We start from the raw sequence: 16,757 nt of genomic DNA, 5'->3' as shown, positions 1-16,757 counted from the left end.
TGATGCTCTCACAAAAGTCAAGAGTTGAAACACAAGGAGAGCATCATAAAGCATGTGAAAATCACATCTAAGTCTAACATACTTCCTATGCATAGGCATTTTGTAGGAAAACAAATTGGCAAGACAACCAATAGTTACCAAATGCAAGGAAGAAGAAAGAGACAATAGCAATCTCAACATAACGAGAGGTAATTTAGTGATATGAAAGTTTCTACCACCATATTTTCCTCTCTCATAATAATTACATGTGGGATCATATTCGAATTCAACAATGTAACTATCACATAGGATATTCATTTGATGATCCACATGTATGCAAGATTGACGCTCTTCAAAAATAGTGGGATTATCATCAACTAAAGTCATGACTTCTCCAAACCCACTTTCAATAATATTGCAAATATCATATTCATCATGAGGCTTAAACAAATTTTCAAGATCATAAGGAAAATAATCGCCCCACTCATGATCATTGCAACAAGTAGTGGACATAGCAAAACTAGCATCCCCAAGCTTAGGGTTTTGCATATTTTTAGCATGATTGTCACTAATAGAATTTATAGTGAAACCATTGCAATCATGCTTTTCATCCAAGGAGCCCTCGTGAATCACTTCATAAATTTATTCCTCACTATTTTCAGATTCACGCATCTCAAGCAAAACTCCATAAAGATAGTCAAGTGCACTCAACTCACTAGCAATTGGATCAACATAATTGGATCTCTTAAAGAGATTAGCAAGTGGATGAGGATCCATATCACTAGATTTTTAGCAATCGAAGATGCAAGCATATTGAAGGCACATGGCACACAAGCGAAACGAAAGCAAGTGAGAAAAAAGGGCGAACGAAAAAGGCAAACGAAAAAGACAAATTGGTGAAGTGGGAGAGAGGAAAACAAGAGGCAACTGGCAAACAAAGTAAATGCAAGAGATGAGTTTGCAACACTTACTTGGATGAGTTCTTGACTTGATCTTCCTCCCCGGCAACGGCGCCAGAAATCCTTCTAATACTTCTCAAACAACAGCGCCAGCAATTGACATGTTGACGGAGATTGGGCTTGCGTTGGTTTTTCCCTTGAATAGGAAAGGGTGATGCAACACAAGAGCAGTAAATATTTCCCTCAGTTTGAGAACCAAGGTATCGATCCAGAAGGAGGGTCTCATCAAGTCCAGAGTACCTGTGCAAACACAAACAACCTTGCACCCAACGCTTCAAAGGGGTTGTCAATACCTTCAAGATTGTTTGCAAAGTGAGATCTGAAGGCGGAAAGTGCAACGAAGTAAAAAGTGTAAGGCTGAAAATATGGTGTGGAGTAGACCCTGGGGCCATAGTGTTCACTAGAGGCTTCTCTCAAAATAGCAAGTATTACGGTGGGTGAACAAATTACTGTCGAGCAATTGATAGAACCGCGCAAAGTCATGACGATATCTAAGGCAATGATCATACATATAGGCATCACGTCCGAGACAAGTAGACCAATACTTTCTGCATCTACAACTATTACTCCACACATCAACCGCTGTCCAGCATGCATCTAGTGTATTGAGTTCATGACGAGCAGAGTAACGCTTTAAGCAAGATGACATGATGTAGAGGGAGAATCTCAAACCAATGATGAAACGCCCATCTTTTTACCCTTGATGGCAACAACACGATGCGTGCCTCGCTACCCCTTCTGTGACTGGGTGAGGTCACCGCACGGTATGAACCCAAAACCAAGCACTTCTCCCATTGCAAGAATCATAGATCTAGTTGGCCAGACAAAACCCACAACTCGAAGAGAATTACAAGGATATGAAATCATGCATAAGAGAGATCAGAAGAAACTCAAATAAGATTCATAGATAATCTGATCATAAATCTACAATTCATCGGATCTCGACAAACACACCGCAAAATAAGATTACATCAGATAGATCTCCATGAAGATCATGGAGAACTTTGTATTGAAGATCCAAGAGAGAGAAGAAGCCATCTAGTTACTAGCTATGGACCCGTAGGTCTATAGTGAACTACTCAGGCATCATCGGAGAGGTCATGGTGTTGATGAGGAAGCCCTCCGTGTCCGAATCCCCCCTCCGGCAGGACACCAGAACGTGCCCCAGATGGGATCTTGCGGAGACAGAAGCTTGCGGCGGCGGAAAAGTACTTTCGATGCTCTCTTGATTTTTTTGGGGATATTTGGGAATATATAGGCGCAAGATCTAGGTCAGGGGACCTCCAGGGGGCCCACAAGCTTGGATGGCGCGCCCCTGGCCGCGGAGTGGGGGCTTGTGGGGCCCCTGGGGCTCGTCTATCTTGGCTCCCAAGTTCTCCGATCTTCTTCCGTTCCAAAAAAAATCTTTTTGGGGATTTTCTTCTGTTTGGACTCCGTTTCGAAATCTCCTCTAAAAGGGGTTAAACACATGGAAAAAACAGGAACTGGCACTTGGCACTGAGTTAATAAGTTAGTCCCAAAAAATAAATAAAAGGCATGCAAAACATCCAAAGTTTGACAAGATAATAGCATGAAACCATAAAAAATTATAGATACGTTGGAGACGTATTAGTAAGCTGGTCCAGTTCCAAGCAAAGCGTCGTAGCTGATTCTACATAAGAAGCAGAGAACATAGCTGCCTGAGAGGCGGCTAAGGAGGGTGTCTGGATGAAGCAGTTCATGTTAGATCTTGGAGTAGTGCGAAGTGCACTCGATCCAATCAATCTGTTCTGTGACAACACTCGTGCCATTGCTCTAGCCAAGGAACCAAAGTTTCACAAGAGGACCAGACACATAAAGCGACGCTTCAATGCCATCTGCGATTACATCAAGGAGGAAGACATAAATATTTGCAAAGTGCACACGGATCTGAATGTTGCAGATGCGGTGACTAAACCTCTTCCACGAGCAAAGCATGATCAACACTAGAACTGTATGGGAGTTAGAATCATTACATTGTAAATCACATAGAGATGTGAGGCTAGATTATTGACTCTAGTGCAAGTGTGAGACCGTGGGAAATATGACCTAGAGGCAATAATAAAATAGTTATTATTATATTTCCTGTTTCAAGATAATCGTTTATTATCCATGCTATAATTCTATTGAATGGAAACATAAATGCATGTGTGGATATATAGACAAAACAATGTCCCTAGTGAGCCTCTAGTTGACTAGCTTGTTGGTCAAGGATGGTTAAGGTTTCCTAGCCATAGACAAGTGTTGTCACTTGATGACGAGATCACATCATTAGGAGAATGATGTGATGCACAAGACCCAAACTGTAAACGTAGCATATGATCGTGTCATTTTGTTGCTATTGTTTTCTACATGTCAAGTATACATTCCTATGACCATGAGATCATGTAACTCACTCACACCGGAGGAATGCCATGTGTGTATCAAACGTCGCAACCGTTACTGGGTGACTATAAAGGTACTCTACAGGAATCTCCAAAGGTGTTCGTTGAGTTAGCATGGATCAAGACTAGGATTTGTCACTCCGTGTGATGGAGATGTATCTCGGGGCTCACTCGGTAATGCAACATCACAAACAAGCCTTGCAAGCAATGTGACTAAAGAGTTAGCCATGGGATCTTGTATTACGGACCGAGTAAAGAGACTTACCGGTAACGAGATTGAAATAGGTATGGCGATACCAACGATCGAATCTCGGGCAAGTAACATACCGAAGGACAAAGGGAATGATATACGGGATTGTGTGAATCCTTGACATAGAGGTTCAACCGATAAGATCTTCAGAGAATATGTAGGATCCAATATGGACATCCAGGTCCCGCTATTGGATATTGGCCAAAGAGTGTCTCGGTCATGTCTACATAGTTCTCGAACCCGCAGGGTCTGCACACTTAAGGTTCGGTGACGTTTTCGATATAGTTGAATTGTTGATGTTGGTAACCGAATGTTGTTCGGAGTCCTGGATGAGATCCTGGACGTCACGAGTGTCTCTATAATGGTGCGGAAACAAAGATTGATATATAGGATTATTGCATTTGGCTTACGAAAGATTTCAGGCATTACCGGTAAAGTACCGGGAGTAACGAATGGGTTCCGGGGTTTTACGGGAGGGGCCACCCACCAGGGAGAGGACCTAATAGGCCCATTGGTGGCGCACCAGCCCTTAGTGGGCTGGTGAGGCGAGCCCAATAGGCCTATTTCGGCCAAGGCAAAAATAAAGGAAAAATAAAGAAAAAAAGGGAAGGAGGTGGACAAGAAGGAAATGACTCCTCCACCAAACCGAATTGGAGGAGGAGACCTTCCTTCTTGGCTCGTCTGAACCCTCCTACTTGGAGTAGGAGGCAAGGTAGCCTCCCTCTTGTTCCTCCTATATATAGTGGAGGTTTGAGAGGGTTTTTGCACCTCAAGACTTTGTGCAAACCTACGTCCCTCCACTACTTCATGACACCTCGTAGCTAGATCGGTACGGCACGGCGAAGCCCTACCGGTCCACCATCATCACCGCCACGCCGTCGTGCTTCCGGAGAATTGAGCTACCTCTTTGTCTCTCTTGCTGTATCAAGAAGGTGGAGATCATCATCGAGTTGTACGTGTGCTGAACGCGGAGGTGTCGTTCGTTCAGTGCTAGATCGGGACGGATCGTGGGACGGTGGCGATTTGGATTGCATAGACGTTCCACTACATCAACCGCGTTTCTTAACGCTTCCTGCTTAGCGATTTACAAGGGTATGTGGATCCGATCTCCCTCTCGTAGATGATCATCACCATGATAGGTCTTTGTGTGCGTAGGAAAATTTTGTTTCCCATGCAACGTTCCCCAACAGAAACCCGAACCGTGGCCGAGCCTCCGCTGCGATTTTGGCTCGCAGGAGCAACTCCGGCAACGCCCACCGGCGTGGGTGGGCTGGGGCCACCAACATGGTCATTGACCTGCGGGCCCCGAGGTCCCAATTGACCAGCTGACTTGGTCAAGCATGCTGACTGGGCATCCATAGTGTGTGACTGGTGGGCCAGTCATGTGAGGTGGTTAGATAGCTAACTAAAAGTAACTAGGATTAAATTAGTAAGACATTGACATGTGGGACCCCCCATGCTAATTAACCTAATAAGTTTACATTCAACTCTCGATTAGTATTGAGTCAATGACAGGGGGCCCCGCTAGTCAGGTTTGACTAGTGAGCCCTAATGTTCACTGCTGACATCAGCATGTTGTCATGCTCACCTCATAGATGTATTTTTCGTATTAAATTAATTCTGTTAAGTTCAAAAAATATTTAAGACTTTGATTTTTTTTAGAAAATAAACCATAAGTCAGATGAAGATATTTTATATATGAAAGTTGATCAAAAAAATCTCACGAATCCGGATACGCTACCCGTTCATCTCTCACATGCTCCTATGATGATGAACATGGAAATTTCCTTCCCATTTCTTATGTCCGGTAGTAGCGTGAGACCCGTCAAGTATCATCACATATTTTCCCGATCCGTCTATAACGTGTAGTACCGCGATAGATCATGTCTAACGCTGCATATTACCATGCCATGCTTTGTGATTGTGTTTCCCCTACGTTACTTGCTTTCCGGTAGACCCCGAGACTGATGATGCTCTAGTGATCGATTACTTCCCGGTCGAGGATCCGTTTTTGTGTGTAGAGCAACCAGGCAAGCAAACCCCCTTGATCATTCCTATATCGCCTTTTCTTTCTCCCTCATGCGTGCATTAGATTTTGCTACTGTTGTAGATAGCTCCTATTCTGATGCATAACTTGTTTTGATGAATTCCTACTTTACTCTAACGCACTTTAAACTGCTTAGTATAGGTGAGGCAATGATCCTCTTTGACCATTAGTCCAGTTGCCCCAGCTTTTTCATCAACTCTTGATCATTTGATCGATGAGCCAAGACCCATCGCATCACTTACACCTCCTTAGTTGTACGACCTGCAGAGCTACTATCAAGTACTGAGGGTGATGCCTTGATATGTACTTCTGATGTTAGCTCTATAGTGTAGTTGACCGGTAGTGGTTCTCGAAGGGTGATTCCTCCTTCACCACCTCCGATAACGACTCTGTCGTACGACTCATCAAGCATGGTCCATCGAGGCTGATTCCTCCCTGGCCACCTTGACGATTACATTTTTTGGAATCCATCGAGGGTGATACCTCGGATCCCTCTGATGTTAAAACCACACAGTTACTTGACTATGCTATTGGTAACATGAAAGGTGTGTTGCGGGTGGATTCCCGTGTGAATGTGACGAGGCGTGGCTGGGCATTCTGGTCCTTGCCACACATCCTCGAGATTAATTAAAATGCTAATGGATTTGGGTATTTGATTTGAGTTGGTCGGGAGACCTTTTCGTACTAACCTTCACGTGGGAGAAGTTATGGGTACTCAACGTCGTGGTATCAGCCGAAGCTCTTCAGACGTCAGCAATGGAGCGGTACGCACCCGAGTGGCCCAGATAAGCATCGTTCTTGTATAAGAGGTGCCAGAACTTACATCGGCCGCCCTCGCATCATGCAGGAGCGCAAAGGGTGATGGGCCCATGACCCCTGCGCTTAGGATTTAGACCGGCGGACTGGCCTCTTAGTTGAGCTTAGGTAGGGTTGAGGCTTGTTGATTTTATGAGGCCGGGCATGACTCAGGAAAGTGTGTCCGGCCAGAGTTTATCAAGCTTGTTGGGTACTATGGTGCACCCCTGCAGGGATGAAAATTAACTATCCGGATAGCCGTGTCCATGGTTACAGGATGACTTGGTGTTGTGCCTCGATCTTATACAACTTGAACTGTTACTTAACTCGAATGGTTGCTCCATGATTGCTTTCTCGCAGGGAGTTGAGGAAGAGTCTTTGGGCGTGATCGTAGTTAAATTTGCTGCGACAATATACCTAATAATTGTGTTACTTGCTCTACTCTCGTCTATTGCTGCAAGACACTAAAGATGCTAGTATTTGATAGGACTAGGCCCCTCTCTCTGTCCTCGCATTGCTGCAGTCAGTCCACATATAACCCATTCCTTTGATACTGATGCTTACTTAGTATAGTTGTGATGTTAGTCTTGCAAGTACTTTGGATGAGTACTCATTGGTTCTTTGCTCCCCCAATTTCCCCTTGATACGATTACTGCGATCAGATGATGAAGCCTAGCAGATGTTGTATCCCGCCGACGACGAATGCTACCTCGACGGTGCCTACTACTACGTGGAGGCCGGTGACAATCAAGAGTAGTTCGGGAGGTTACCAGGTGCTGACGAGTTGATGGATATACTTCTCACCCCTTGTTGGTTACCCCAAGTGGAAGGGGGAGATGTAGTCAGCATCAGATTTCCCTTACACGGAGACCATAAGATTTATCGAACCAAGAGGAGTCCTAGGCTCAACAAGTAGGAGTCTTCCACCCTGGCGCTAGCAGAAGACGTGGACCTGCACACACAACAAATAACTTTTCTCCCAACGAGTACAGAGAGGTTGTCAGTCTCTCCGGCCTTGTAGTTTGCAACGGATCAAAACAAAAGCGGGAAGGTAATAGTGATTGCAACAGAAAAGTAAATGAAAGTGGTAAATGATGAAGGTGTAAACAATGATGGTGATATGGACCGGAGTCACATGATGTTCAGTAGTGATGTCTCTCTCCCAAATGACGATAAACAACTATGCTTGGGTAAAAAAATCACAGTTGGGCAATTGACAAAATTATGATCACACTGCAATGCTAATCATGCTACTTGATAGTTAGAGGTTTAATAGTAATGGGCAGTACGCCAAGACAAGTAGACCGTTTATTCATCAGAATCTACTTACTAATCATCCACCTTGAGATATCTATCCAGAACATCTCTCCGGGATTAAGTTGCGAGCCCCACCCAAAGTGTAAACTCAAAGCAACAGACAAGTGCATTAACGAACTATGCGTAAGGTAAACAATCCTTGAAACCGTGGTCACAAGCACCATTCTTTCCTCCCTCGTGGCAACAAGCACATCTCCTAGTCTCATGTTTCTGTCACTCAAGCTAGACATCGAGGGGCATGAACCCACAATCATGCATAACGCTCCCTCTTGGAGTTACAATTTACTACTTGGCCAAAGAAATAAATAGCAACGAAGAACATGCATGAATCACTAAGGAACATAATATAAAAGGATAATCAAATATATTACTCATAACAATCTGAACATAATCTCATAATCCATCGGATCCCATCAAACCGAGCATAACAATAGCAAGAGAATTACGTTGATGCCTTGATCATGTAGGGTAGCTCACAAGGATTAACCATTGCAGTACAAGATTGGAGAGAAGACATCACATAGCTACTGGCCATGGACTCATGGTCGAAGGAGGACTACTCACGACACGTCCGGGAAGCGTCCATGGCGGTGGAGAAGCTCCCGGAGGTGAATCCTCCCTCCGGCAGGGTGCCGGGAAGAGGTCTCCTAACGCTCCTGATACGTCCATTTTGCATCATGCTTTCATGTTGATATTTATTGCATTTTGGGCTGTTATTACACTTCACGGTACAATACTTATGCCTTTTCTCTCTTATTTTGCAAGGTTTACATGAAGAGGAAGAATGCCGGCAGCTGGAATTCTGGCCTGAAAAAGGAGCAAGTTTGAGATACCTATTCCGCGCAACTCCAAAAGCCGTGAAAATCAACGAGGATTTTTTTTGGGATTTATAAAAAATACTGGGCCGAAGAAGTACCAGAGGGGCACCAGCAGAAGGCCACAAGCCTGCTAGGCGCGGCCTCCCCCCTGGCCGCGCCTAGGGGGCTTGTGGGCTCCCACTTGGCCCTCTGGCTCCCCCCTTTTGCTACAAGAATGGTTTCGGTCTGGACAAAATCAGGAGGAGGCTTTTCAGAGGATTCACCGCCGCCACGAGGCGGAACTTGAGCAGAACCAATCTAGAGCTCCGGCAGGACGATCCTGTCGGGGAAACTTCCCTCCCGGAGGGGGAAATCGTCGCTATCGTCATCACCAACACTCCTCTCATCGGAGGAGACTCATCACCATCAACATCTTCATCAGCACCATCTCATCTCCAAACCCTAGTTCATATCTTGTAACCAATCTCCATCTCTAGACTCCGATTGGTACTTGTAAGGTTGCTAGCAGTGTTAATTAATCTTCGTAGTTGATGCTAGTTGGATTACTTGGTGGAATATTATATGTTCAGATCCTTGATGCTATTCATTACCTCTCTGGTCATGAATATGATTATGCTTTGTGAGTAGTTACTTTTTTGTTCCCGAGGACATGGGATAAGTCATGCTATAAGTAGTCATGTAAATTTGATATTCGTTCGATATTTTGATGTGTTGTATGTTGTTTTTCCTCTAGTGGTGTTATGTGAACGTCGACTACATAACACTTCACCATTATTTGGGCCTAGAGGAAGGCATTGGGATGTAGTAAGTAGATGATGGGTTGCTAGAGTGACAAAAGCTTAAACCCTAGTTTATGCGTTGCTTCGTAAGGGGCTGATTTGGATCCACTAGTTTAATGCTATGGTTAGATTTTGTCTTAATTCTTCTTTCGTAGTTGCGGATGCTTGCGAGAGGGGTTAATCATAAGTGGGATGCTTGTCCAAGTAAGGGAAGTACCCAAGCGCCGGTCCACCCACATATCAAACTATCATAGTAACGAACGTGAATCATATGAACATGATGAAAACTAGCTTGACAGAAATTCCCATGTGTCCTCGGGAGCGTTTTACTTCCTATAAGACTTTGTCCAGGCTTGTCCCTTGCTACAAAAGGGATTGGGCCACTTTTCTGCACCGTTGTTACTTTTGTTACTTGCTACTTGCTATGAATCATCTCACCACACAACTACTTGTTACCGATAATTTCTGTGCTTGGAGATATTACCTTGCTGAAAACCACTTGCCAGATCCTTCTGCTCCTCATTGGGTTCGACACTACTTATCGAAAGGACTACGATAGATCCCCCGTACTTGTGGGTCATCAAGACTCTTTTCTGGCGCCGTTGCCGGGGAGTGAAGCGCCTTTGGTAAGTGGAATTTGGTAACGAAACATTTATATAGTGTGCTAAAATTTATTGTCACTTGTCACTATGGAAACTAATCCTTTGAGGGGCTTGTTCGGGGTATCTTCACCTCGAACGGAAGCACAAAGAGTTGATCCTCAACCTGCTGCACCTACTGAAAATATTTGCTATGAATTTCCTTCGGGTATGCTTGAGAAACTGCTGGCTAATCCTTTTACACGAGATGGAACATCACATCCAGACTTGCATCTAATCTATGTAGATGAAGTTTGTGGTTTATTTAAGCTTGCAGGTTTGCCCGAGGATGAGGTCAAGAAGAAGGTATTTCCCTTATCTTTGAGGGATAAGGCGTTGACATGGTATAGGCTATGTGGTGATACTGGATCATGGAACTACAATCGGTTGAAATTGGAATTTCATCAAAAGTTTAATCCTATGCATCTAGTACATCGTGATCGGAATTATATTTATAATTTTTGGCCTCGTGATAGAGAAAGCATCACTCAAGCTTGGGGGAGGCATAAAGCAATGTTATGTTCATGCCCCAACCATGAGCTCTCGAGAGAAATTATCATTCAGAACTTCTATGCTCGGCTTTCTCACGATGATCGCACCATGCTTGACACTTCTTGTACCGGTTCTTTTATGAAGAGAGATATTGACTTCAGATGGAATTTATTGCAAAGAATTAAACGCAACTCTGAAGATTGGGAGCTTGATGAAGGTAAGGAGTCAGGCATGAATTTCAAGTTTGATTGCGTTAAATCCTTTGTTGAAACAAATACTTTTTGTGATTTTAGCACTAAGTATGGACTTGACTCTGAGATAGTAGCTTCATTGTGTGAATCTTTTGCAGCTCATATTGATCTCCCCAAAGAGAAGTGGTTTAAATACCATCCTCCCTTAGAAGTCAATGTAGTTAAACCCAATCGAGTTGAAGAGAAAGTCATTGCCTATAATGATCCTATTGTTCCCAGTGCTTACGTTGAGAAACCACCTTTCCCTGTTAGGATAAAGGATCATTCTAAAGCTTCAACTGTGATACATAGGGGCTACATTAGAACACCTACACCCCCTGAGCAAATTAGAGTTGAACCTAGCATTGCTATTATGAAAGATCTCCTGTCCGACAATGTTGATGGCCATGATATTCACTTCTATGAAGATGCTGCTAGAATTGCTAAACCACATGCTAGAGAAAAACATACGCCTGTTGTTGGCACGCCTGTTGTTTCTGTTAAGATAGGAGATCATTGTTCTCATGGTTTATGTGACGTGGGTGCTAGTGTTAGTGCAATACCTCAATCCTTATATGATGAAATTAAAGACGAGATTGCACCTGTCGAGATAGAACCCATTGTTGTCACTATCCAGCTTGCCAATAGAGATACTATCTGCCCTGTGGAAATTGTTAGAGATGTTGAAGTCTTGTGTGGTAAAACGAAGTATCCTGCTGATTTCCTCATTCTTGCTACCACACAAGATAGATTTTGTCCCATCATATTTGGCAGACCCTTCCTCAATACTGTCAATGCTCATATTGACTGTGAGAAGCAAACTGTCACTGTTGGCTTTGAAGGTGTGTCACATGAGTTCAATTTCTCCAAGTTTGGTAGACAACCTCATGAACAAGAGTTGCCTAGTAAGGATGAAACTATTGCCCTAGCTTCTATTGTCGTGCCTCCTACTGATCCTTTAGAGAAATACTTGCTTGAGAATTAAAATGATATGCATATGGATGAAAGGGATGAGATAGATAGAGTTGTCTTAGAACAATATCCTATCCTTAAGAATAATTTGCCTGTTGAACTGCTTGGGGATCCACCCCCACCAAAGGGTGATCCTGTGTTCGAGCTTAAACAGTTGCCAGGTACTCTTAAGTATGCTTATCTCGATGAAAAAGAGATATATCTTGTTATAATTAGTGCTAGCCTCTCAGAGCATGAAGAAAAGAAGTTATTAAAAACTCTGATGAAGCACCGTGTTGCTATTGGATATACTCTTGATGATATTAAGGGCATAAGTCCCACTCTATGCCAACACAAGATTAAAACTGATCCTCATTCCAAACCAGTTGCTGATCATCAACGTAGATTAAATCCTAAGATGAAAGAGGTAGTAAGAAAAGAAATACTAAAGCTCCTGGAAGCAGGTATTATCTATCATGTTGCTCATAGTGATTGGGTGAGTCTGGTGCATTGCGTCCCTAAGAAGGGAGGTATTACCGTTGTCCCTAATGATAAGGATGAATTGATCCCACAGAGGATCATTACTGGCTATAGGATGGTGATTGATTTTAGGAAATTGAATAAAGCGACTAGGAAATATCATTACCCTTTGCCTTTTATTGAGCAAATGCTAGAAAGACTGTCTAAACACACACACTTCTGCTTTCTAGACGGTTATTTTGGTTTCTCCCAAATACCAGTTGCACAAGCTGATCGGGAGAAAACCACTTTCACCTGCCCTTTCGGTACCTTTGCTTACAGGCGTATGCCTTTTGGCTTATGTAATGCACCCGCCACCTTTCATAGATGTATGATGGCTATATTCTCTGACTTTTGTGAAAAGATTGTTGAGGTTTTCATGGATGACTTCTCCGTTTACGGGTCTTCCTTTGATGATTGCCTCACCAACCTTGATCGAGTCTTGCAGAGATGTAAATACACCAATCTTGTCTTGAATTGGGAGAAGTGCCACTTTATGGTTAATGAAGGCATCGTCTTAGGACATAAAATTTCTGAAAGAGGTATTGAAGTCGATAATGCTAAGGTTGATGCAATCGAGAAAATGCCATACCCCACAAATATCAAAGGTATAAGAAGTTTCCTTGGGCATCCTGGTTTTTATAGGAGGTTCATTAAAGACTTCTCTAAGATTTCTAGGCCTCTTACCAATCTCTTGCAAAAGTATATTCCTTTTGTCTTTGACGATGATTGTGAAGAAGCCTTCGAGATACTTAAGAACGCCTTGATAACTGCACCTATTGTTCAACCACTTGATTGGAACTTACCTTTTGAAATCATGTGTGATGCTAGTGATTATGTTGTTGGTGCTGTCCTCTGGCAAAGAGTTGATAAGAAGTTGAATGTTATTCACTATGCTAGTAGAACTCTAGACAGTGCCCAAAGAAACTATGCTACTACGGAAAATGATTTTTTAGCAGTCGTGTTTGCATGTGAAAAGTTCAGGTCTTACATAGTTGATTCCAAAGTCACTATTCACACTGATCACGCTAATATTAAGTACCTCATGGAGAAGAAAGAAACTAAACCTTGACTTATTAGATGGGCTCTCTTGCTACAAGAATTTGATTTGCATGTTGTCGACAGGAAGGGTGCTGATAACCCAGTAGCAGATAACTTGTCTAGGTTGGAGAATTTTCTTGATGACCCACAACCTATTGATGATAGCTTTCCTGATGAGCAATTGAATGTCATCAATGCCTCCCGTAGTACACCGTGGTATGCTGATTATGCAAACTATATCGTTGCCAAATATATACCACCTAGTTTCACATACCAGCAAAAGAAGAAATTCTTCTTTGACTTGAGGCATTACTTCTGGGATCATCCTCACCTTTATAAGGAAGGAGTAGATGGTGTTATTAGAAGTTGTGTACCTGAACATGAACAGGGACATATCCTATAGAAGTGTCACTCCGAGGCCTACGGAGGACACCATGCGGGAGATAGAACTGCACACAAGGTATTGCAATTAGGTTTCTATTGGCCCACCCTCTTCGAGGATGCCCGTAAGTTTGTCTTGTCTTGTGACGAATGTCAAAGAATAGGTAATATCGGTAAACGTCAGGAAATGCCTATGAACTATTCACTTGTCATTGAACCATTTGATGTCTGGGGCTTTGATTATATGGGACCTTTTCCAAAATCCAACGGGTATACTCATATCCTAGTTGCTGTTGATTACGTCACTAAGTGTGTAGAAGCTATCCCAACTAGTAGTGCTGATCACAACACTTCTATCAGGATGCTTAAAGAAGTTATTTTCCCTAGATTTAGAGTCCCTAGATATCTAATGACTGATGGTGGTTCACATTTCATTCATGGTGCTTTCCGTAAAACACTTGCTAAGTACGATGTCAACCATAGAATTGCGTCTCCCTATCACCCTCAGTCCAGTGGTCAAGTAGAGCTAAGCAATAGAGGGATTAAACTAATTTTGCAAAAGACTGTCAAGAGGTCTAGAAAGAATTGGTCTAAGAAGCTCGATGATGCACTGTGGGCTTATAGAACTGCCTATAAGAATCCCATGGGCATGTCTCTGTACAAAATGGTGTACGGTAAAGCATGTCATTTACCTCTTGAGCTAAGCATAAAGCTTATTGGGCAATCAAAGAGCTCAACTTTGATTTGAAACTTGCTGGTGAGAACAGTTTATTTGATATTATCTCACTTGATGAGTGTAGAACTCAGGAACATGAGAATGCCAAGTTGTTCAAAGAAAAGGTTAAGAGGTGACATGATAAAAGGATACAAAATCGTGAGTTCAATGTAGGTGATTATGTCTTGCTATATAATTCTTGTTTAAGATTTTTTGCAGGAAAGATTCTCTCTAAATGGGAAGGTCCCTATATTGTTGAGGAAGTATATCGTTCCGGTGCTATCAAGATCAACAACATGGAAGGTAATTGTCGGAGAGTGGTAAATGGGAAGAGAGTCAAGCATTATATCTCAGGTACTCCCACAAATGCTGAAAGCAATATTATCAATACCATAACTCCCGAGGAATACCTAAGGGATATTTATCAGCCTGTTTTAGACTCCGAAAACGAAGAGGTATGTGATTCGGTAAGTAAAAAGACTCCAAAACTTTTCCACTAGGAGTTTTTCTCTGTTTTGGAATATATAGAAAAATAGAAAATTTTGAAGTAGTGTGGAAAGCGCACAAGGAGGCGACAAGCCTGCCAGGCGCTGGCCACCCCCTGGCCGCGCCTGGAGGGCTTGTGGCCACCTCGTGTGCCTCCCGGACTCCGTTTCCTTGCGGAGTACTCCTTCTGGTCTAGAAAAAATCATTATATATTCTCCCGAAAGGTGTGACCCTCGTGTCACGCAAATTTTCCTCTGTTTTCGTTTCGAGCCTGTTTCTGCTGCAGATTTAGGGCAAGATGTCGTCTAAGGAATCTGTGGGGGAGAAAAATCTCCCCCAAGTCTTTGGAGAAGTAAATGCTGATCTGAAAAGAATGGAGATCATGGAGGCCAAGGAAAGGCTACCTAAGGAAACCAAGGGCAAAACTAAGGAGGAGAATCAGGCGTGGGACGAAGGGAAATCTGTGTTCAACAAGGAAGAAGTTGAAGAAGTGGATTTCCTTCAACCCTACCTCCACCTACTGTCTCCATCCTTGATTGAACTCTTGAGGTTTTGTGAAACAACTCATGCTCGCAATACTTATCCCACTCGTGAAGTTGTTTTGCTGGAGAAACATATCATAGAGCTCCAAGGTATAAATCAAAGACTGATGGCCCTCTTGGAATCAAAGGTTGCAGCAGCTCCACCACCGTCATCTCCAAAGGAAGACAACTAAGCATGGGTATGGGCAATCCCCTTGGCTTGTGCCAAGCTTGGGGGAGTTGCCCCGGTATTGTATCACCATCACATCTTTTGCGTTTACCTTTGTTTTAGTTTGTTCCTTTTCAGTTTTCTCTTTCTCTAGTAAAATGAAAGTCTTAGTGTTTTAGGCTTGAGTTTTGCTTTGTGTCACCCTGATATATTCGAGCTCGTGAGCCATCTAATAAAGAATGTCTTAGTTAAGGGCCTTGTCTCATGCCATTATCAAAATAATGAGAAAAGAACAAAAGCATGAAAAGATCATGCAATGATCTTATGGGAAGTGATGGCTTCACATATAAAAATAATGATGATTGCAACTTGTTGAGGGTAGACAAACGTAGACCTTGGTCATTGTTGCAATTAATAGGAAGTGATATAGAAGGAGAGGTTCACATATAAATATATCATCTTTGACACCATCCATGATTGTGAACACTCACCACACTATTGCATGCTTAGGAGTAGATGTTGGACAAGGAAGACAACATAATGAATTGTGTTTGCTTGGTTCCGAACAATGTTATATGACTAGAGATCCCTTAGCATGTGACGATTGCTTCCACCTCATATTAGCCAAAACTCCCGCACCAAGTAGAGATACTACTTGTGCATCCATAAACCTTCAACTCAGTTTTGCCATGAGAGTCCATGATACATCCATTTTGCATCATGCTTTCATGTTGATATTTATTGCTTTATGGGCTGTTATATTACTTGTGGTACCATATTTATGCCTTTACTCTCTTATTTTTCAAGGTTTATTTGAAGAGGGAGAATTCAGGCAGCTGGAATTCTGGACTGGAAAAGGAGCAGATCTTAGTCCACTATTCCGCACATCTCCAAATGCCCTGAAAAGTCACGTGGATTTTTTTTGGGATTATATAAAAAATACTGGGTGAAAAAAGTACCGGAGGGGGGCTGCCAGGGTGCCACAAGCCCTGCCAACGCCACTCCCCTGGTGGCGGAGTGGGGGCTTGTGGGCTCCCTGATGGCCCACTAGCCCCCCTCTTTTGCTATATGAAGGGTTTTGGTCCAAAAAAATCATTCGAGAGCTTTTTCGTGGTTTCGCCGCCGCCACGAGGCGGAACTTGAGCAGATCCAATCTAGAGCTCCGACAGGACGATCCTGCCGGGGAACGTCCCTCTCGGAGGGGTAAATCGTCGCCATCGTCATCACCAACACTCCTCTCGTCGGAGGGGAGGCATCTTCATCAACAT

This window comes from Hordeum vulgare, chromosome 6H (genome assembly GCF_904849725.1).
Source record: "Hordeum vulgare subsp. vulgare chromosome 6H, MorexV3_pseudomolecules_assembly, whole genome shotgun sequence".
Classification (NCBI taxonomy): Eukaryota; Viridiplantae; Streptophyta; class Magnoliopsida; order Poales; family Poaceae; genus Hordeum; species Hordeum vulgare.
Note: the sequence above shows the minus strand (reverse complement) of the source record.